Source organism: Lactuca serriola, chromosome 3 (genome assembly GCF_051521515.1).
Source record: "Lactuca serriola cultivar US96UC23 chromosome 3, Lser_US96UC23_V15, whole genome shotgun sequence".
Classification (NCBI taxonomy): Eukaryota; Viridiplantae; Streptophyta; class Magnoliopsida; order Asterales; family Asteraceae; genus Lactuca; species Lactuca serriola.
In genome coordinates, this window is record NC_136410.1 from 225,275,520 (window position 1) to 225,298,519 (window position 23,000).

Genomic DNA, 23,000 nt, shown 5'->3' on the forward strand with positions numbered 1-23,000 from the left:
TACCTACTCAAGGTAAAGTATAGTGAGAAGACTCACCTCGTATATCTCGATAAGTCGCGAATCCCGGAAATCACTCGTGCTCGATCCTCCGAGCTATAATCCTCCTATAACATCATATATCTCTAATTAACACTTTTACAACTAAGGTTGACTACCCCTATCAAGTCAACACTGGTCAACTCTGGTCAAGGGTCAACGGTCAACTTTGACCGAACTCGGCGAGAGCACTAGAGTGACTCGACGAGTCTATACGTGTTCACTGACTCCCTAGGATCCTCTCTTGACACGTCGAGTACATCCCTAACTCGACGAGTTCCACCTGGCATGAATCACAGGGCCACCACGACTCAACTCGCCGAGTCTCAAGAACAACTCGGCGAGTTCCAGCTCGACTCAGTCCATCTGTCAACCCTCTCCAACTCTCCCTGACTCACTGAGTCAACCCTTAACTCGGCAAGACCACTCGCTGAGTGGTTAAGGACAATCTTCATGCTACTCGCCGAGTCTGTTCTTCGGACTCGGCGAGTCCATGCCATGCATCAACTCAATCTCGCTCCTGAGGTCAGATCCGCTCCAACAACTCATAGATCTAGCGCTCCCAAGCACATTCATCACGTAAAGTCGCAATCTTGGCTACCATGCAACGCCTACAAGGCTTCTTTTGGTGAAATGACATCTAAAATGGCAACCTAAGCCCCCAACACAAAAGGAAAGGCATAAAGCAGAGCATTTGGGACTCTCTGGACCTACTAAGGTCCAGATCTAGGTACCATTTCCCCATGGGACCTCTCACACTCTAAATACAAGGCAAACAAGGCATGAAGAAACCCTAGATTTGACCATATCAAGTAAAACACGAGAATAAGCTCTGAATGTTACCTCAAATAGCTTCCTCTACTGAAACGGAAGTAGATCCAAGCTCCTCCTAGCTTGGCCTTCTTCTTCCTTTCTTGGAAATACACACAAAAATGGTGAATAATGGCCTCTTATCTCACTCACAAGGACTCTCAGCTGCTCTGGTGCTCTCAAGGTCGAAGGTAGCCGCAATGAAGGGTTATAAGGCCCTTTAAATAGGGCTTAGGTGTCACAACTAGAAATTTTGTGTCTTGTAATCACTATACCTAAGTAAAATGTTGAATCAAAAACTTAAGAGCATGTGTGATACCTACTATTATGACATCAAAAACTTCAACCAAATACATCATACAAATACTACAAATAGTCAACAAGCAATTGGAAACCCTAGAAGTTCTTGCTTAAGTCCATTTTTGGACTAGGACTTCCTTATTAGACTCAATGGACCAATAAGCTTCCAATTTGACTATCATGGGCTTAGAACCCTTAATTGGGCTCTAATTGGACCCACATTAATTCATTTAACATTATGGGCCATATTGGGCCTAGAATGAAATAAATTAAAAGTTTTGAACCATAATTAACCTAAACTAGCCCAACAAGATATAAAAATCACACTTGTATCTTACAATCACACTTGTTCAGGGGAGCAACCTCAACTAGATAGTTACTTGTAGAATTCAATGATTTTCAAGTGAACGACCTCTCAAAACTGAACTCTCTTGTTTAATTGACCTCCCACATGAATTATCATATATATATATATATATATATATATATATATATATATATATATATACATATATACAATCTCGATGATTTTTATCAAGACACATTTTAATGGCAAAGAGTAGGCAACCAAAGATTCAAAACAAGCCACGCAGCGCAGAGCACAACGAAAATCTAGTAAATGCCAACTCCATACCATTTGATATTGGCAACTTTAAACTTAATGCTTATCTTTAATATGTATTTAACCCGTTCCATGTTCTCTTCTTGAGCTCCACCATGTGATAATGTGAAAGAAAAAAAAGTTAGTTACAGAAATAGTCTAATCGTAACTTACATATATAAAAACACAAAACAACAACAACAAACACAATAACTTAAGATTGGAAATAGAAAGGTAGATATCGATAATTATGTCTCTAATAGGGGTAGCTAGAGTTACTGTGTCACCTTTGACATTTCGATATTTTAAAAATGCAATAAAGGAAGAATATGTCAAATTGATCAATAAAAAATTGATCTTGTTAATTAAATAAGTCAAGTTTTAGTATTTACCTGAACTGAATCACTATTCATGATTATATGTCCATTTTCATTAAACACTCGATAACAATGAGCCCTTTCCTCTATAGTTTTAGATGTGAAAGTTAGTTTTGGGATAAAATTGACTTTTCCACCTGGAAAATCTAGGTCTTCCCTAGAAGGAGCTTCATTAGAGAACTGCATCAGGGTATGTGTGTTAATAGGGGTATAAAAAAAATGAAAGTGATTATTCATAAACGATATGATATTTTGTAGTTGTTCTGATTTATATATGTATCTCCACGTAACCCCCTGGCCCCACAAATTATTGCATACTATAATTTTTTCAGTCAAGTGCACCCAACTCAAAGATACATGTGGTCAATTGATGTGTATGCTAGGTTTGTTGTTTCTATTTAAGCAATGTACTTAACTACTTATCCTTTTTTTATACAAAAATTTAATTTTAAGTTCTTATGTTGGATTTATTCAGTTGTGGAATGAATGGTTACTTGTGGTTGTGTGAGAGAAATGGTTTCAGGATGGTGCTTCCTTCCCTAATTAATGGCTTAGGGGATATTATGAATAACCATGTCATGTAAGTTTCCTTAAAAACAGTATTTTAAAAAAAAAAACTTTTTTTTAAATTTAGTTATTGTTTTGCAGAAATGTGACGTATATAAATCCAACACCTCATAAACATATTCCAGAACCTCCAAAAGGTGTAGTCATGCCAAAGAAGGTGTGTTTTTCACCTTTTTGTGTATATATTTATTGAAAGTATTATTATATTATATAAAAAATGATGTATATATTGATGACATGTGTAACGCCCCGTTCCTAGGAGTACCTAATTGTGAGTCCCCGGGATTTAAGAGAAATGATATTTTGGTCATCTTGTGGGAAAAGTGGAAAATGAGGGACAAGTATGAAATTTGGGGACTCGCCGAGTACGCCCAACGTAAGGCGTAAGTGGACGCGGGTGCAAGGTTGAGTACGCCCAGCGTACTCTCAGAGTTCTAAAACCCTAAAATTAGGGTCAACCACTATATAAGGAACATGTTGGTGTATACCCTAGCCTCCATAAGATCTCCCTTAACCTCATAAACCCTAGATAGCCGTTCCACCTCCATTGTTGGGTGTGTTTGGCCTCGAAAAGGTTATTTTGGCAAGGAGAGCATAAAGGAAGAAAGGAGAAGTTGTCAAAGAAGGAGAGAAACGGCTGGAGCTTATAAATCTGGGAAGACATCATCCTTTGGAGCCTATTTGAGGTATAAAGCTTCTTGCTTGACATTCATATTGTGTAGATCTATGTGTTGTGAAGCTTTGACACCATTCTTGTCCCAAAAGTCCTCATCTTGATGAATGTTTTGAGTTGGCCGAGATTATTTGTCCTTTCAGACCTTTGGAGAGGTCTTGAGTGAGAAAAATGAGGTCCCAAGGGCTGTGGTTGTTTCTTGGGTGAGATATGTGGGTCTTAATGGATTAAGACCTTGGATTAAGAGCTTTATGGACGTCCCAAGTGATAAGTTTTGAGACTTTATGAACCTTAGGCATGTTTGGCCTAGGGATCTGAAGTTTGGGCTTAAGAGCTTAAGTTATTAAGAAGTTATGGGGACTTACTGAGTAGTGAAGTTACGCCCCGCGTAACAAGTGAGTACACCCCGCGTAGCGATTCAGTGCCCTGATCCTCTGTTGTGAATCGGCGTGTACGCCCAGCGTACCAAGGAGGGTACGCCCCGCGTACTCCCACTGTTGGGTTTTCATTTTGGGCCTTAGGGTTTGGGCTATTATTTGGGCTGCTGGATTTTGGGCCATGACTGGACATTATGGTTAAAGTATTGTGGGCCCATTGGTTGTTATGGATCATGAGTTTAGGCCCTTTGGTGAGGTGGGCCCAATTTAGTAAATTGGGCTAATAATGGGCTTTGTTTTGGACTTCTGGACTTTGGGCCATTAGTGGGCTTGGGAGCTTACCTAGTGTTGGGCCGGATTGAGTTAGGAGTAAAATGGTCAATTTACCCTTAGAAGAGTATTGTGCTTGGCCTAATGTTTATTTGTGCTATGTTGGCTAGTTCGGGATTTTCAGTGAGTCGGTGATTCGAGAATCTGCGTCTGCAGTTCAGAGTTTCGGCAGTGCGAGGTGAGTTATCCTCACTATATCAACAGGGTCTAAGGCACCAAGGCCGACCCTTTATCGGATTGAGATCCGGGTATTGTTGTTATGTTATTGCTTTGATATGTTTGCATCCTGGTAGTTAGGATGGTGTATGTTAGAGACCTAGTTGAGGTCGGTATCCTGATATGTAGGGTGATGCTATGCTAGTGACCGGTTAGGTCGATATCCTGGTTAGGATGATGATATGCTATATGATCTATTTGATCGGCTTGTTTTCTGTGAATTGATATACGATTGTATGTTTATGTGCACATGGTTGATTGGACTGGAGTTGGGTTGAGGTGGGTCTTGCTTTGTGCTGTAGGCCAAGATACCTAGGGCGGACCGGTTGTCCCGAAGGCCCAACGAGCGGTCCGGATAGGTTGTAGACCCCAAGAGGGCGGACCAGACGTGCCAAGGCTCGGAGAGTGGACCAGGCCGACTGAAGGCCCGGTGCGGGCAGACCAATCACACTGTAGAATCGATGTATATGGCTAGACTCGGAGGGTGGACCAGGTGGAATGTTGGCCGGTGCGGCGGACCAGCCACACAGTAGACCCGAAATGCATGGCTGTTCTGTGATCAGATATGATATGGCATGTTATGCGTGTAACAACCGAAAAATACAACCAATTTTAAATTTTTCAAAAACATCTCGATTCCATAAAATCTTTACAAAAAGGTTTTCAGTACAAAACATTTAACGTGTTCCCAGAATCACAACACTACAAAATCATGAGGAGCGGTACGATCACGCCTTCGCCTTGCCACGATCACCTGAAGAACCTGAAAAACATAAAACCGCAACTGTAAGCCCGAAAGCTTAGTGAGATATCCCCAAAATACCAACCACATATACCATACACGCATAACATGCCATAACATATCTGATCACAGAACAGCCATGCACTCCGGGTCTACTGTATGACTGGTCCGCCCGCACCGGGCCTTTAGTCTGTCTGGTCCACTCTCCGAGTCTATCCACATGCATCGAGTATGCAGTGTGATTGGTCCGCCCGTTCCCGGGCCTTCAATCCACCTGGTCCACTCTCTGAGTCTACAGTATGAATGGTCCACCCGCACCGGGCCTTCAGTCTGTCTGGTCCACTCTCCGAGCCTTCAGCATGTCTGGTCCGCCCTTTTGGGCCTACAGCCTATCTGAACCACTCGCTGGGCCTACGGGACAACCGGTCCGCCCTGGGTATCTTGGCCTACTGCACACAACAGGACCCGCCTCAACCCAACTCCAGTCCAAACAACCATGTGCACATATATACATACAATCATAAAGCAAATCACAGTCCACAAGCAGATCAAACAGATCACATAACATATCATCATCCTAACCACGATACCGACCTAACAGGTCACTAGCATAGCGCCTCCCTATCTCTCAGGATACCGATCTCAATCAGGCCTCTAACATATACCATCCTAACTCTCAGGATGCAAACATATCACAACAACAACATAACAATAACATAGCAACAACTACCCGGATCTCAATCCGATAAGGGCCGGCCTTGGTGCCTTAGACCCCGTTGATATAGTGAGGATAACTCACCTCGAAACTGCCGACTGAACAGATAACCCAAGCTGCTCCGATCACTGATACGATCTCCACCACTGGTCAACCACCAATGCACTAAACTCAAAACAATAATCAACAATTACTGAAATACCCCTGGAAACCACTGGTCAACCCTTGGCCCAAGACAAGGTCAAAGTCAACCCCTGACTGACTCTACTCGCCGAGTCAACCCTATGACTCGCCGAGTTCCCATACTCAGAACTTTACTCAATCCGCGACCTAACTCGCCGAGTCACCCCGAGACTCGCCGAGTCCAACAACTCAGAGTCCACTCGCACACAACTCACCAAGTCATCCCTTGACTCACCGATTCTCGACTCAACCAGAGAATATCAGGACTCTTCGACAAGACTCGCCGAGTCCAAGAACAGACTCGTCGAGTCTAAGGCTATCTTCAACCTACTCACCGAGTTGTTCATACAACTCGCCGAGTTCCAGGCCATCTTCATCCGACTCGCCGAGTTGTTCTTCCAACTCGTCGAGTTTCAGCTCATCTTCAAGCAACTCGTCGAGTACACCCATGTGACTCACCGATTACCACCGCTCTGAATCCATTCAGAAGCATTCCAGGCCATGAAATTGCTCCAAAACATAGATCTAGCCTCCTACAACTCATCCATCACGTAAAGTGGCAAACTTTACGTGAATCCAAAGAGATCTATGCATTTTGCACATTAGGGCTAAGGTTTGGGACAAGATAGCTTCATCCAACACTCATCACAGGGACTTTCATGCATTCCAACTCTTCTCTATTCCAGATCTGAGGTAGCAACCTCAGATCTAACCTCTAGACTCCAAAATATCCCAAGATAAGCTTCCCTCAAACCCCAAAATGAAGAAACAAGATAACAATAGCCTAAGAACGAGATATTACCTCAAAAGAACGCCCCAACTGCAAGGAAACTCGAATCCAAGCAAAGCCCCTTGTTCCACACCTTCAAACTCTCAAACTTTCTTCAACAAATACTTCTCCAAGCTCCAATCCACTCAACAATGGTGCTTCTCCGCGATTTAGGGTTTTTGGGACTCAAGGGGGGGGGGGGGGGATAAAGAGGCTGGGGAGGGAACATAATGCTCTTTATATAGGGCTCAACCCCGAGAATTAGGGTTTTCTCCACTCAGCGCCTACTCGCCGAGTCCATCTCATTGACTCGCCGAGTCGGCTACTTAACACGCGACCAAGTCGCGACTCTACTCGCCGAGTCCATCCATGGACTCGCCGAGTCACTCTTTCCCAATTAACACTTTTAGCCCTTCAACTCTACTCTTGCTATTTCGGGATGTTACAATGCGTGTATGGTATATGTGGTTGGTATTTTGGGGATATCTCACTAAGCTTTCGGGCTTACAGTTGTGGTTTAATGTTTTTCAGGTTCTTCAGGAGACCGTGGCAAGGCGAAGGCGTGATCGTACCGCTCCTCATGTTTATGTTGTGATGTGATTCTGGGAATACTTTAATTTAATTGTATTGAAAACCTTTTTTTGATAATTTAATGAAATTGGGTTGTTTTTGAAAAATTTAAATTAGATGGAATTTTTCGGTTGTTACAAGTTGGTATCAGAGCCTTGGTTTGAGTGAATTGGAGGAACACTCGTGTGACTCCAGTCTCAAATCGAGGAGGGTTTTCAAAAGAGTATTTAAAATGGTTTTCAAAATGAGTAAAGGAGGACGTGGAGGTACGATCAGCCGGAGCCAGTAAGTAACCCCAAAATACCATACATGATATTTGTTTTTGAGCTTTGATAGAACAACATGCTAGTGCTAGGCTAGGGATCTTCAGGATTTCATGATAATGTTGCCTGATTTATGATGCCTGTTAGCCTAGGGTTTCCTTGTGGGAGATTTCTAGTGTTCCTCTAGTAGTGAGGGTTGAGCGTTTGTTATGTATGTTTTCACTAGGGTGTTGTGGTAGTACTTCATACAAATATGGGTAGGTGTGGAAGGTAGTATGGGCCCGTACTACTGAAAGCACAGGACCCATACGCGTATCAAGGAAACCATGACCTCTAGGGTTGGATTGAGAGTTGGTTCCCAGGATAGTGCGAAGAATCTGAGATTTTGTGGTGTATTTCAGTATGGAGATTTCGAGGCACGCTGGGAGTGGATCCGGGTCAGGATCGGGAGCAGGAGAGGGAGTTCAGGGCAGGTCAGTACCGTCGGAGGTTATTGGTCAGATGAGCACGTGCGAGCTGGATGCGAGGATTCGTGAGATCCTGCGTGATGAGATTGTTGCGTTGTTCCGGACTGAGTTGCCGGAACTGTTTGGGTCGATCAAGACCGACATGGTTGAGTATTTTGATGAGCGCTATGCAGCTCTCATAGAGACGGCTGCCGCGGCGGCTACAACGGCTGTACCAACGACATGGGGAGGAGCTGGTCGGGGTTTTCAGTATCGGGATTTCGATAATACGAAGCCTCCCACCTTTGATGGAGTTCAGGACTCGATTGTTGCTATGAGATGGTTATCGGACGTGGAGGGGTGTTTCTTCACGTGTTCATGCCCTGCCGATCAGCGGGTGCGGTGTGCTCTGAACCTGTTGAGGCTCGGGGCAAAGGATTGGTGGAGATTGACCATGGGGTCATATTCGGATGCGCAGAGGGCTGCGGTTTCATGGGATCAGTTCAGAGAGATGTTCAGCACTCGTTATGTTCTGCGGGTTGAGAAAGAGAGATTGGCTCAGGAGTTCCTGGAGCTAAAGCAGGGATCGGAGTCAGTGACTGAGATCACCAGGATGTTCACTGAGAGGGCGATGTTTTGCCCTGAGTTCGCTTCGGAGCAGGCTTAGATGGCCCGATATCTGAGTATGCTCAAGCGAGATATCAGACAGTTTGTGTCTACGCAGAGGTGCGAGACTTTGTTGAAGTTGCAGGAGGCCGCCAGGCGGCATGAGTTGGAGATTGAGTTGCAATTGCATGAGCTGAGGCAGGCTCCGGTGCAGTCGCAACCGGCGCTGAAACGGTCCAAGACCGTTGATTCTAGGGTGGGAGATCAGAGCAGCCACGCTCGTGGGAAGTGTGGGAAGGGTCACACCGGAGTTTGTAGGTCCGGTGGTGCATGCCGCAAGTGCGGAAAGGAGGGACACTATACGAGGGATTGTCGGCAGTCAGCGCCGGTTCGGGATTTGAGGATTTGTTATCATTGTCATCAGGTTAGAAATTTTAGGGTCAACTGTCCATAGCTTGTTGCTGGACCGGTGCAGGCTCCAGCACCGGCCACTTTGAGGATCACGGGTGGAGGTCAGGGTGGAGTGGAGCCCCCAAGGGCTCAGGGTCGTGCTTTTCAGCTTGCAACAGAGGAGGTCAGAGCAGTGCCGGATGCAGCCGCGAGTATGTTTCTTTCTTGATGTCTTGTTTATCTTATGGTTATTGTGGAGTATTGTTTATCTGCTAGTCTCATTGTGTGGTTTTTGGTGCAGTATTCGTTGTTCTTTGAGGGTTATGGTTTGGTTATGGGTTAGTGTTGGGAATTTCGTTGGTTATCGTTCATGGGGGTTATTAGTGGAAATCTGGCGTCTGATTTGAGGGATGGGTAGCATCTGCATTCTGAGGAGTGGTTAGCTGCAGATTGAGTTTCTTTTGAGCTCGGGTCGATCAGCATTGATATGTGTTTTTGTGAAGGTTGTTTGCACTTAAGGGACGCAGTTCACGTGTAAGTGATTGTGTTGTGTAAGGTTGTTGAGGGAGGTCGATGTTGGCGACCGGTGATTGATAGTCAGTGCTATAAGTGGGGGAGAATTGGAAGATTCTCTGGAAGATCGATGAGCATGTGAGGTTGTTTAGCTGTTTGGGATCCAGCTATATTCTGTCAGCCAAGAGCGTAGGCTGGTATGAGTAAGTGGCAGGCATGCGGAGCAGGATACAGACCAAGGGTACTTGATTGTGGAGGGCTTGGTATCAGGCCGGGATTGAGTTTGTATGATGGAGATAGAGTTGGGAACCCCTAGAGGGCTAGAACGGTATGCATGGGAGGAATCTCCCAGAGAGATAACTCGGAATGATGAATGCTAGTTGAGCGGTCCGGATAGACTGAAGGCCGGTAGGCCTACCAGTCAGGCCGAAGGCTCGAAGAACGGTCCAGCCAGGCTAAAGGCCATGGAGGGCGGTCTAGATTGGCTGAAGGTTCTGAGAGTGGTCCAGATTGGCTGAAGGCCTGGTAAGGCGGTCCAGTCATGCTGAAGACTCTGCAGGTATTGTTAGATCGGTTTGAAGAAATGGATTGAGTATGTTGCGATGTGTTAGCATTAGAGGGTCTAGCTCCGGGTATTGATCTTGATTAGTGGAGATGGTGCATGGACTCGAGAGTCCTTGCGAGCAGATTCAGAGCATGTGTGTTGCATGGATAGCGGTTATGCTATAAGGGAGTGGTGTAGCGTTGGACAAGCACCGTGGCACTTGTCGTAGTGACGAGGCAACCAATTGGATTTCCTTGGTAAGGAAAGAGAGAGGAATGTGGTGCCGAGAGGGAGTGTAATTCACGGAAGTGAAAGCAGCAGCGCAGAGTTATGTTTGGAGTGGTCCAATTATGGTCATTGAGCAGCATGATTGCGGCAGTGGTATGGGATCACATCCGGAATGGATGTCTGCTGAGATCGCGAAAGGGATTCTGCAGGAGTAGAGCCGAGAGGCTCGGAAGGGGTGCAGGGATGGGGTCTTAGATTCCCAGTTTGATTCTGATCAAGGAATTGTGTATGTAGTGGCGATTCATCCTGGGGGATGTTTGGAGGTGTCGTGAGTGTGACGGGTTTTCCTAACCCGAGGGTGTTAGTGCTAGTGCAGCATGTGCATGCGATTGCAAGAGGAGAACTCATGGGAGTTGCTCTGAGGCTGAAGAATGTGTTATTCTGTCAGCATGGGATGGATAGAGTTGGACTCGGATCAAGACCCCGGTGGTTTAGGGTTATATCTAGCTCGTAAGAGCCAAGTGATTGCTGTGATTAGGATCGAGGAAGTGCCATGGAGTGGTACTCGGTTGATAAGTGTGGAGCCTGATAGGTGTGGTTATCAGAGGGTGAAGCCGGTGGCCGGCTTGAGGCGGTAGTCAGGACAACACTAGAAAGGAGAAAGTGAGTTTCGGGTTTCGATGGTTGTGTCTTGAGGAACCTGGTTTGGCTAATGCCAGGTGGTGCGTGGCGGGAGAAGTTCTGGAGTAGAGGTGCCGAAGGCTTCGAGGGCGAAGCCTAATTTAAGTGGGGGAGAATTGTAACGCCCTGTTCCTAAGAGTACCTAGTTGTGAGTCCCCGGGATTTAAGAGAAATGATATTTTGGTAATCTTGTGGGAAAAGTGGAAAATGAGGGACAAGTATGAAATTTGGGGACTCGCCGAGTTCGCCCAACGTAAGGCGAAGTGGACGCGGGTGCAAGGTTGAGTACGCCCAGCGTACTAGAGGTACGCCCAACGTACTAGAGGTACGCCCAGCGTACTCTCAGAGTTCTAAAACCCTAAAATTAGGGTCAGCCACTATATAAGGAACATGTTGGTGCATACCCTAGCCTCCATAAGCTCTCCCTTAACCTCAGAAACCCTAGATAACCGTTCCACCTCCATTGTTGGGTGTGTTTGGCCTTGAAAAGGTTATTTTGGCAAGGAGAGCATAAAGGAAGAAAGGAGAAGTTGTCAAAGAAGGAGAGAAACGGCTGGAGCTTATAAATCTGGGAAGACATCATCCTTTGGAGCCTATTTGATATAAAGCTTCTTGCTTGACATTCATATTGTGTAGATCTATGTGTTGTGAAGCATTGACACCATTCTTGTCCCAAAAGTCCTCATCTTGATGCATGTTTTGAGTTGGCCGAGATTATCTGTCCTTTCAGACCTTTGGAGAGGTCTTGAGTGATAAAAATGAGGTCCCAAGGGTTTTGTTTGTTTCTTGGGTGAGATATGTGGGTCTTAATGGATTAAAACCTTGGATTAAGAGCTTTATGGACGTCCCAAGTGATAAAGTTTGAGACTTTATGATCTTAGGCATGTTTGGCCTAGGGATCTAAAGTTTGGGCTTAAGAGCTTAAGTTATTAAGAAGTTATGGGGACTTACTGAGTAGTGAAGTTACGCCCCGCGTAACAAGTGAGTACACCCCGCGTAGCGATTCAGTGCCCCGATCCTCTGTTGTGAATCGGCGTGTACGCCCAGCGTACCAAGGAGGGTACGCCTAGCGTACTCCCACTGTTGGGTTTTCATTTTGGGCCTTAGGGTTTGGGCTGTTATTTGGGCTGCTGGATTTTGGGCCGTGACTAGACATTATGGTTAGAGTATTATGGGCCCATTGGTTGTTATGGATCATGAGTTTAGGCCCTTTGGTGAGGTGGGCCCAATTTAGTAAATTGGGCCAATAATGGGCTTTGTTTTGGACTTCTGGACTTTGGGCCATTAGTGGGCTTGGGAGCTTACCTAGTGTTGGGCCGGATTGAGTTAGGAGTAAAATGGTCAATTTACCCTTAGAAGAGTATTGTGCTTGGCCTAATGTTTATTTGTGCTATGTTGGCTAGTTCGGGATTTTCGGTGAGTCGGTGATTCGAGAATCTGCGTCTTCAGTTCAGAGTTTCGGCAGTGCAAGGTGAGTTATCCTTACTATATCAACAGGGTCTAAGGCACCAAGGCCGACCCTTTATCGGATTGAGATCCGGGTATTGTTGTTATGTTATTGCTTTGATATGTTTGCATCCTGGTAGTTAGGATGGTGTATGTTAGAGACCTGGTTGAGGTCGGTATCCTGATATGTAGGCTGATGCTATGCTAGTGACCGGTTAGGTCGGTATCCTGGTTAGGATGGTGATATGCTATGTGATTTGTTTGATCGGCTTGTTGTCTGTGAATTGATATACGATTGTATGTTTATGTGCACATGGTTGATTGGACTGGAGTTGGGTTGAGGCGGGTCCTACTTTGTGCTGTAGGCCAAGATACCCAGGGCGGACCGGTTGTCCCGAAGGCCTAGCGAGCGGTCCGGATAGGCTATAGGCCCTAAGAGGACGGACCAGACGTGCCAAGGCTCGGAGAGTGGACCAGGCTGACTAAAGGCCCGGTGCGGGCGGACCAGTCATACTGTAGACTCAGAGAGTGGACCAGGTGGATTGAAGGCCCGGTGCGGGCTGACCAATCACACTGTAGACTCGATGTATATGGCTAGACTCGGAGGGTGGACCAGGTGGACTGTTGGCCGGTGTGGCGGACCAGTCACACAGTAGACCCGAAATGCATGGCTGTTCTGTGATCGGATATGATATGGCATGTTATGCGTGTATGGTATATGTCGTTGGTATTTTGGGGATATCTCACTAAGCTTTCGGGTTTATAGTTGTGGTTTAATGTTTTTCAGGTTCTTCAGGAGACCGTGGCAAGGCGAAGGCGTGATTGTACCGCTCCTTATGTTTATGTTGTGATGTGATTCTAGGAATACTTTAATTTAATTGTATTGAAAACCTTTTTGTGATAATTTAATGAAATCGGGTTGTTTTTGAAAAATTTAAATTGGCTGAAATTTTTCGGTTGTTACAGCATGTAATTGTAATTATTATTATTTATTGCAGATTTTAAAAGCTTTGATATAAAACTGTTGCCTATTTTATGGCATGAAGACAACAATGGATGTCGAAGACAAGGCAGTTATAATAGGTATACTTGCATCTTTCTTGCTAATAATTCTTAAATATATAAGGGTATTTTGTTTTTTTTAATGCATGACATTGCTATAATTATTCAAGCCACAAGTACATATAATTTATTACATTTAGTATATTCAAATACCAACGTATTATATGTAAATATGCTGCATTTTTTTTTGTTTTTTTTAATGCATGACATTGTTGTAATACCAGCGTATGTATGTTATAATAGGTACACTGGATTGTGGTTCACATATGATTCACATGTAAATCACATATTAATCACAATTGATTCACATCTAAATCACATGTGATTCACATGTAAATCACATATTAATCACATTTGATTCACATGTGATTCATATGTGAATTACATGTGATTTACAAGTAAATCACGTGTAATTCACATATGAATCACATGTATTTCACACTTGTAAATCACATGTAATTCACATATGAATCACATGTATTTCACATGTAAATCGCATATTTACTTGTAAATCAGATGTAATTCACAAGTAAATCACAAGTGATTCACATATGAATTACATATGATTCACATGTAATTCACATGTAAATCACATGTAATTCAAATGTAATTCACATATGAGTTACATATGAATCACAAATGATTCACATATTAATTACATGTGATTCACATGTGGATCACAAGTGAATCACATAAGAATTACATGTGATTCACATGTAATTAACATATAAAGTACATGTGATTCACATGTAATTGACATATGATTCATTTCTGATTCACATGTAAATCACAAGTGAATCACATATGAATTACATGTGATTCACATGTAAATCACAAGTGAATCACATATAAATTACATGTGATTCACATGTAACTAACATGTAATTCACATATGAATTACATGTGATTCATATGTAATTCACATACCAATCACATGTGAATCTTACATGATATATGCATGTGCATTTTTGTGAGTGTTCTTGTATTAATCAATTTTTTCTTAATTTTCTTGTAGATTTTAAAGAATTTGTGGAAAATATTGAAGAGGTGAGTGAAAATTTGAAGAAAATACGGAAATCTTGATATGAAGAAATGATAGCACTATGAATCTTTGTCGTTTTTTTTTATATTTTATTTTGTGTTGAATAAAATACTTGTAGTATTATGTTTATAAATTGATTAATAAAAATGAGATTTTTTATGACTTACTTACGAATATTATAGTGTAGGAAATATGCATATATGCACCTAAGACGTTGATTTTCTTTTGTTATAAAAATTAGAGTTTTTTTTTTTTTTTTTTTTTTTTTTTTTTTTTTTTTAATTTTAAATATCCAACTTTCTTTTTTTTTTTTAATTTATTGATTTTAAAAAAATGCAATTTTTTTAAAAAATTGCAGATTTGTTTTTTAAACTACTGTTTTTTAAAAAGATTGTAGTTTTTTTTAAATAATTGCATTTTTTTTTAAATGCTGTCTTAGAAAAATGCAGATTTTTTAAAAAGAATGCAGTTTTTTTTTTCTAAAGAAATTGTAGTTTTATTTTTTTTTGAAAAAATGTAGTCTTTTTAAAAAAAATGCAGTTCTTTTGAAAAATTGCAGTTTTTTTGAAAAAAATTGCAGTTTTTTTTGAAAAAAAAATGCAGTTTTTTTAACAAAAGTTGCAGTTTTTAATTTTTTTTTTCACTTTTATTTAAAAATTCATGTTTTCTGAAAAATAAAAAAATCTTCATTTTTTAAAAAAAATTCCGAAATTTTATTTATTATGTTAATTTTTTAAAACGTTTTATTAATATTTCCAATAACAAAAAAACATTAAACATTAAATGAGATCGGTAAGATGACGATCATGCCTGTAATAAGTTAATTTTGATCTAACGCTCCACTTTTAGTTCTCAGGTTTTCGGAAAACTATGAGTTCTCAACGGATCTTACCCCTATATATATATATATATATATATATATATATATATATATATATATATATATATATATATATATATATATATAAGCATATTTAGTCAGATGCTGAATTTTAAGTCGTACAAACCTTTAATGCATATTTACAATCATTTTATGCATTAAAAAAATACTACCGGCTGAAAAAGTCAAGATAAGAAGGCGGGATACATTGACACTGTTCCCTATCCATTTAACAACCTCCTCAACTATGTTCCTTTTCTTCCGCCTAGTGATTATTACTCTTTTTCCCCCATTTATATAACCCTCCTCATTCTCCCATCTCCACTCAAGATCTGAACCAGATTACGCTCTCCTATCTCACCTCTACCCTACATTGACTGCCACAACAATCACGCAACCATATCTGCTACGGTACACCTAGTTGCCGCCACCACTACTTCTACTTTGATGTTAATTACCTAGGGTAAATAACTTCATGTGGTGGTGGTTACAAGAACATTCATATGTTTTTTCTTTTTATTTCATATTTGATGAACTCTTTACAACTTCAGGTTCACATTTGTTGTTTTTTTACTCTATTTCTGATCCGTATAACACATCCAGGTATTATATGTAAGTATAATCGCATTATTTCCATCGATTTTTTTTATTCATTTTGATTTCCCTTTGATTTTCTCTTTCTTTTGGTGTTCGTTTGATTTTATATGATTTCCCTGTACTTGCAATTAAAGAAAACGATATGACCAGGTATTATGAAGAAAGGCATCACATGACTAAGTTTTGAGAAGAAACGTTTGGAGCTTTCTACATCAATAAGTTATACAATCATGGATGCTTAGTTTTCCTTTTGGTTTTTCTTCTTCTCTTTTCAATGATTTTTAGTTTTTTCCTTGTTTGACATCTTCTAGCTGTGTTGGTGGTGATAGTTATCAGGTAAAGTTTGAGAATCATGAATCAATGTGTTTTGAATGTCTAATTTAGATATAGATTAGTGGTTAGTGTGCTTTGTTGATCTTCATTCAGACATGAGTTATGAGTTTTATTTTATTTTTCAAATTATTTGTGTGATTAACTGTATTCAAGTACTATCTAATGTGCTTGTGGTTTATTTCAAAATCTTGATACTGTTAATTTGTTTTAAAGGTGAAATTGCTTCTTGTGGTTATATAATGAAATCATTTCTTCCACCTAAATTGATGGTCGATCTGATCAATAAATAGTCAATATATTTGTTAAGTGCTTCACTGTTTGTATTATATTTCTAGGGATGTTGGTTTTCAGCTATCCATAGTTAGGAAATATGTAGCGATCTTCCTTACCCATATGGATAAAAACAACTTTGTATTCAAAGATGTATAGTTTAATCACAAAACTTTATATAGATCCATGTTTAACAAGAATATTTGCAGTTTGCTAAGTCCTTTGCTCGATCACACTGTTCTCAGTCTCCCTGTTAGGTTCCTGCCCATTTAGCGTAACATATTAACTGTGATTTGCAGGTTAATGAGAAGTTTGGTCTGGTACAAGCTCAATCGGAAGAAATGAAACTGTAAAACAGGAAGAGGTGTCGTGAGTTGTGCCTCAGGACTACCCAAAGATAAGAGACCATTTTACTTAGGTCACTTTGAGGTCTATCTCCTGATGTTCTTACCCTTTTACTGATAATGAAAATGTTGCTTAAACTTTTGCCATTAATAGCAACATAGTTAATTTTCAATTAGGTATTGTTTTCATTCTCCTTTGCTTGGGTTGATCTCACATGGTGAATTGCAATTTGTGGTTCCATTTTTCACTTCAGGTACCTATTTTTGGTTGCTATTGTTCTTCTACTCGATGCTTGATAACTAGACTGAATTAGGTTTGCATCAGTTTTCATATTTAACAGATTGCAATAATTGGTTGTAGTTGGGGAACGCCAGTACAATAATTGTATTTTTTTTTTTGTTTACTTTAGGTCATAATGTGAAAACTGGAACTTGCTTATTTATGTGTGTAATAATGTTGGCCATTGTTTTGGCAATTAAAAATTGGACCGACTTCTATCTTGCTCAAATTCAAATGATGGAGAAGATATCAAAAGAATAGACTTCTGGTAATTATGATTTTCCATTTTATAGCATTTTATTCTCCTTTTTAGGTTTTTTCATGCCTATTTTGGATTATGTTTATTGATAATGTGTAGTCTTTGAGATGTGCAAAAGTACATTACTTTTATTATATGCTTTGTTTACACCATAACTATAAACCCGAAAATGTCAAAAGTGGTTGTATTTTGCTGTTATACATTTCTTGAATGGATGACATATTCCCAGTTTATATGCTTTGTTTGTGAAATTAATTCATGGTTCCATAATTGTAAACTGGACATAATATCAAAATTACCCTTTGATGTCTACTCTTTTATGTAGCTATTCTGATAGGTGAAATGATGGATATCCCCCTCAATTGCTTCTAAATGGGTTAGTAAAATATTGGCACTGCAATTTTCTAATGGATTTTTAGGCAACTATGATCAACCACAACAAAAAAAAATGTTAATTAGTGACGAAAACAAAACGGTCACTAACAATAGAAGTAGTCATCACTAAATGATTTAGTGACCAAAATTCTGGTCGTCACTATAGGTCCGTCACAAAACCAATTTAGTGACGAAAATATATAAGTAGTCACTAAATAGTGACTAAAATGACTTGGTCACTAAATCAATGACGACCCATTTGGTCACTAAATGTTGTCAGTAATCAATGAAAGTCGTCACTATTTTGTTCCATTTGTGACCATAAAAAGTTGTCACTAGGTTATTCAACTAGTGACCATACAAAGTTTGTCACTGGTTTATACAATTAGTGACCGTAAAAAGTTGTCACCATGTTAATTTGTGACCATACAAAGTCGTCACTTTGCTATTCAATTAGTGACCATAAAAAGTCGTCACTGGTTTTTGTTACTATTTTTTGTATTTAACCCATTTAAGTAAGTAGTCAATGGTAAAATATACTATGATTCATTTATAAAGATAAAACAAAAACTATTCTCAAATTTAAATAAACCTACAATATCTAAAAACAAAAATGATTATTGGAGTTGGAGGTGCTGGACCTGTTGGTGGCCTGCTACTCATTGCTGAGTTCTAATAGAAAAAAAAATGAAAGTATGATGTTATAATAAGCAAATAATGAAAGTGCATTGGTATTTATAGGATTTATAATGTTGTAATAGAATTGGAAAATTGAAATAGAAGAAAAAAAATTATTAACTAAAAAGTAAATAAGGATCTCACTAACCCGTGAGACTGAAGCATCTCGTGTAAACTCTCTTAAACTGGCAAAATATTCGACTATCCAACAATCTGCAAGAATGATATTAGAAATGGTTAAATGCAAGAAATAACAATGAACTTTCATACTACGTTAATGAAATATACCAATTTATAACAATGTCATCCAAATACAAAGCAAGTTTATGCGGTAATTTGAAGGTATAAGGTATTAGTAAGATAAAATTGAAAGTACAATGCTATAATTGTGCATTTTTAAAGTATGATGCCTGTATATGAAACAAAAATGAAAGCACGTTGCCATTTCTTACCATGTAGAAAACCTAAGTACCAAAAGTTTTGTTCCTAACATTAAAAATACATTCAGTTATTGTAAACGAAGTTTGTGTTCCTCAAAAAGAGAAATGGTTTGTAAATAAAGTAAAATAACTTGAATTTGTAAAAGACTACCTTTGAGTCCTTTGTTTCCTCCATAAATTTGACATATTAAAATCTTTTTTTCACTTCATACCATGAAAATTGCAGCTCTTGACTTAACACAAATTTAACATGCCTGACTACTTCTCATTAAAATTTCACACCCCTGTTTCCATCACATACCATGTAGCACACACATAGTCGTAAAAAAAATTACAATCAACTTCGAGTGATTTGCTTGAACTAATAGTCTGTTTTGGCCTAGAACAAAATAAGTTCATAAAAGATTTTAGAAAATTGGAGTTTAGATTCCACATTTATAAAAAAAAAAAAGAACTTTTGCAGTTTCACACTTTTACTAACCTGTTAACAGTAGGGAAGAGACTACTTTAATAATGAAGATTGAGCTTTGAATTCTTTTTCAGATCTTTAACCTTCACAATGTTAAAAGCCAATAAATAAACATGGTTATATATTGTTGTAAAATGAAAATTTAGAAGATTTTGGTGACTTCTTTTCTTGTTTTCATTACTAAACCTTTCTTTCCACTTGTTCTAGGTTTCATTGAACCTTTGGATGCTTCATTAGACGCGTGTTTTTGAAACCGATAAATGTTTGCTTAAGTAGTGTTGCCCTTGTAAGTTTCTTTTCTGATGCATGCTTTACCTAAAACCAGTCATAAATCAAGCTTTTGAAGCATGGAAAATATATGAAAAGGACATTCAAGAAAGTAAAGTAGTAAACAATGTTTAGAAAGATTTACCTTGGGAGAAAACGTTTTGATAGGTTCAGTCACTCTAATGCTAGTATTATCATCATCCTTATCAAGTGGTTGACGAGTAAGGGGCAAATAAGTCATTTCTGATGGCACATCCAAAACTATTTCTTCAGTGATTCCCACTATATCCTTAGTTTCACTTTCATGTGTCCCATCAATCTTCACATGCTCATTAGTTTCTTGCACATCTTTAAAAGTGAAATTTAAATTTAAATACAAAATAAAAAACACTTTTTATTCCATAAAAAATATTAATCTTGAAATTGTGTAATACTAAATTTCTACAAAAATACCTCAGAAGCAGTCTCATTCCCTCAAGGCATTACATGAATATGTGTCAAATAATAATTTGATCATTAGTTTCTTCCACATCTTTAAAAATGCCAACTGGACATTCCTGCAAATGTACACATAAATAAAGAATCAGAACCTACTTAAAAGGGTAAACACAAGGAGGTAAATCACAATATTACCAAATATATCTTGCCGAATGTACCATAAAATCCTTTAGTTGCTGTACCATCCTCCCTAGGGAGAGCCTCTCCATTCCCTTCACCACTCCTATAGTAAATACAAATTAGGATTCAGTTAATTATATATATATATATATATATATATATATATATGCAAGAAATGAAGAAATAGCAACTTACAACATTATTTTTCACTTATTGAGGCCTTGTTCTTCAAAAAGATTACCAAATTATAATATTGGACTTCCATTTTATTTTCTTATCAAGACATGTTACTTCGAAAAAATAATCCTATTGTAGCAATGAAAATTGCTTTTTATTTGAATGATGTTGCTATATATGGCTAGCTTTTTCCAAAGGACCAAATGAAAGTAAGATGTTATTTCTTTCCTTATATAAGTGTAGTATGGTGTGGAGTGTAAACACTTGGTGAATAACTTAGAAGCTACAAATTGATAAGTTGTAGTGTGGAATAAGTAAAAAGTTTTAAGAATAGGAAGCCTACCAAGTGTTGTTAGTAGTATTTATCATTGCAAGAGGAACATAGTCATCTGTTGTGCCAATTTTGGACCAGTGGAAATGAACCACCACCAACAAGGACACCATGGCCTCCAGTAATAGATAAAGAGGGAAAGAGCTGGTTTGGCATATGTTGTACTACCTTCACTCAGCCTTCCATGATACAGTTCAGTACCCCCTCTGCCACCATGCACAATACCGCCACTCACTCCATTTGAATAGTTTCCCAAACCACAACATTTCAACAACCTGCGTTAAAACTATGCACATTTTGGTATTTAAAAAAAGAGATTGATAGAATATAATGTCCTACGGAGTTTGAAACCAAAAGTATGCATGCAAATCGGAAACAGAGGTCTTGGCTACTACAAGGGTATTTGGTTCGAACTGGAGTTGTACCATTAACATTTCATTGTGGAATTTCATCGAACACTTGGTGCTCATAAAATTGAAGTTATTAAGATTAGCGAAATTAACCTATAACAGAACCAGTAATGATCCAACAATAGCAAAATCCACCTAAACTTAACATCAATTTGATGTTCTATATTAAAAATTAAAAATTCAACTGATTGATTATTTCTGGAAGAGTGATCGTCATGCGAAGTAGATGAGCATTGAGAAACATACCTAAAATCGAAGCAAAGATGAAATTGTAAGTATTAGAAGCTTGTGTTGGTATACATACACGGGTTGGAGCAGAGTCGACACTCGACAGACGGAAGTCAAGGTAACGATGGAGTCGGTGGTCGATGCAGATTGCGGATAGAAGAAAGGGAGGCGAGGATTGTGCGTAATGGAGATGAGACTTCTCTTCCGTTCAATATAAGGGCATTGTTGTAATTTAAGTTAATAAATTATCCATTGAAATGTTATTAAATTTATCCCAAATGATAATTTGCGTAACTAACTTCTCTTTGGTTCAATGACCACTGTTTGATGGTCATATTTTTTTTTACCGAGCGACCACTTTTTTTTGGTCATAAATTTATTCAGTGACCACCTATTAAGTAGTCACAATGTGTCGGTCTAAACAAATAACATTAAATGACCATTATTTTTGGTCAATAAGTCTTTGATGTAGTGACAACTATTTGTGGTCATTAGGGGTCAAATCAGTGACCACTATTTTTAGTCACTAATATTTATTATGAAATTAAATATATAATTTTTTTTACGGTTAGTGACCACTGAGTGACGACTATTAAAGAATTGGTCACTAAACTTGCAGCATTAACAAATTTCAGTAATGACTTAATATATGGTCACTAAATGATCATATTAGTGACCAAATTTTTGGTGGTCACTAAAAAGAACTTTTCTTGTAGTGAACGCTTATAGCTTGAAAAAAGAGGCTTGGGGGTTAATAAATTCACTTGTGGTGGATTGATTTGTTGTGATAGATTTTGTTGGAATAATAAAGAAAATGTGTGTTGTTTGAAGAAAAGGAGGCTCTGTGATTGCCAAATATGTGGGACGGTCCTTAAAAACTAGTGTTATACCTGCCCGTTGGTCGGGTTGTCGGATTTAAATAAAAAATGAATTGATTTTATTTTTATCAAATGAATGTAGTTTTTAACATATTTACTAAAAATATTTAGATAAGTAACAAAAGGTCTTTTTTACTCAAAAATACATACATTGTCCATGAAGATCATTAAATGGGCTTTTTAGTGCATCTTTTTTGTGCAAATTGCAAAGAATAGCAACTTACTTTACCAAATCTTCCAATATAGGAGATAAACTTCGTTATTACCTGCATGAAGTTGGTAAGTAAATTGTTGTTATAGGTAAACAAATGTTATGATTTTATAGTATAGGTAAAAGATTAGCAACAAATAAAACATTGACAATCAGGAGGAATGTGCAAAACTCTACAACAATAAATAAAACATAAGAAATCGTTCATATACATTTGTAAATCACATCAAACCTTCTTACATATTAACATTTTCTATACTTCTATGATACAAACACATTTCAACATTATGAATGAAAAACAGGACATACTCTTCATCAAATTTTATATAAATATAAAATAAAACAAGGAAAATAGGAAAATCAACATTATATGTAAGATAAATAAGTTATAACATTGTGGTGGAAGTGAAACAACTACTAAATTTAAATGCAAAAAAAAACTTCATACAAAAAAAACCTTCTACATTT

At 38.9% G+C, this 23,000-nt stretch overlaps 2 long non-coding RNA genes across 8 annotated transcripts; one reads left to right on the forward strand and one right to left on the reverse strand.

Moving 5' to 3' along the window:
• Window positions 1–1,712: 1,712 nt before the first annotated feature.
• Window positions 1,713–21,616, reverse strand: LOC145093637 (uncharacterized). Of its 7 annotated transcripts, XR_013702977.1 has the most exons (12): window positions 21,462–21,616; window positions 20,818–21,091; window positions 20,313–20,400; window positions 20,133–20,236; window positions 19,825–20,027; window positions 19,599–19,727; window positions 19,425–19,495; window positions 19,095–19,322; window positions 18,956–18,989; window positions 18,652–18,716; window positions 17,750–18,497; window positions 1,713–2,304 (listed from the first exon to the last, which is right to left on the reverse strand). It is a non-coding gene; the product is annotated as an uncharacterized LOC145093637 (long non-coding RNA). The 7 variants fall into 7 exon arrangements; XR_013702976.1 differs by lacking the exon at window positions 18,956–18,989 and having other exon boundaries at window positions 19,245–19,322; XR_013702974.1 differs by lacking the exon at window positions 18,956–18,989.
• LOC145093638 (uncharacterized) lies at window positions 2,274–13,568 on the forward strand. Its single transcript, XR_013702980.1, has 3 exons — window positions 2,274–2,507; window positions 2,600–2,704; window positions 2,773–13,568. It is a non-coding gene; the product is annotated as an uncharacterized LOC145093638 (long non-coding RNA).
• Window positions 21,617–23,000: the final 1,384 nt, after the last annotated feature.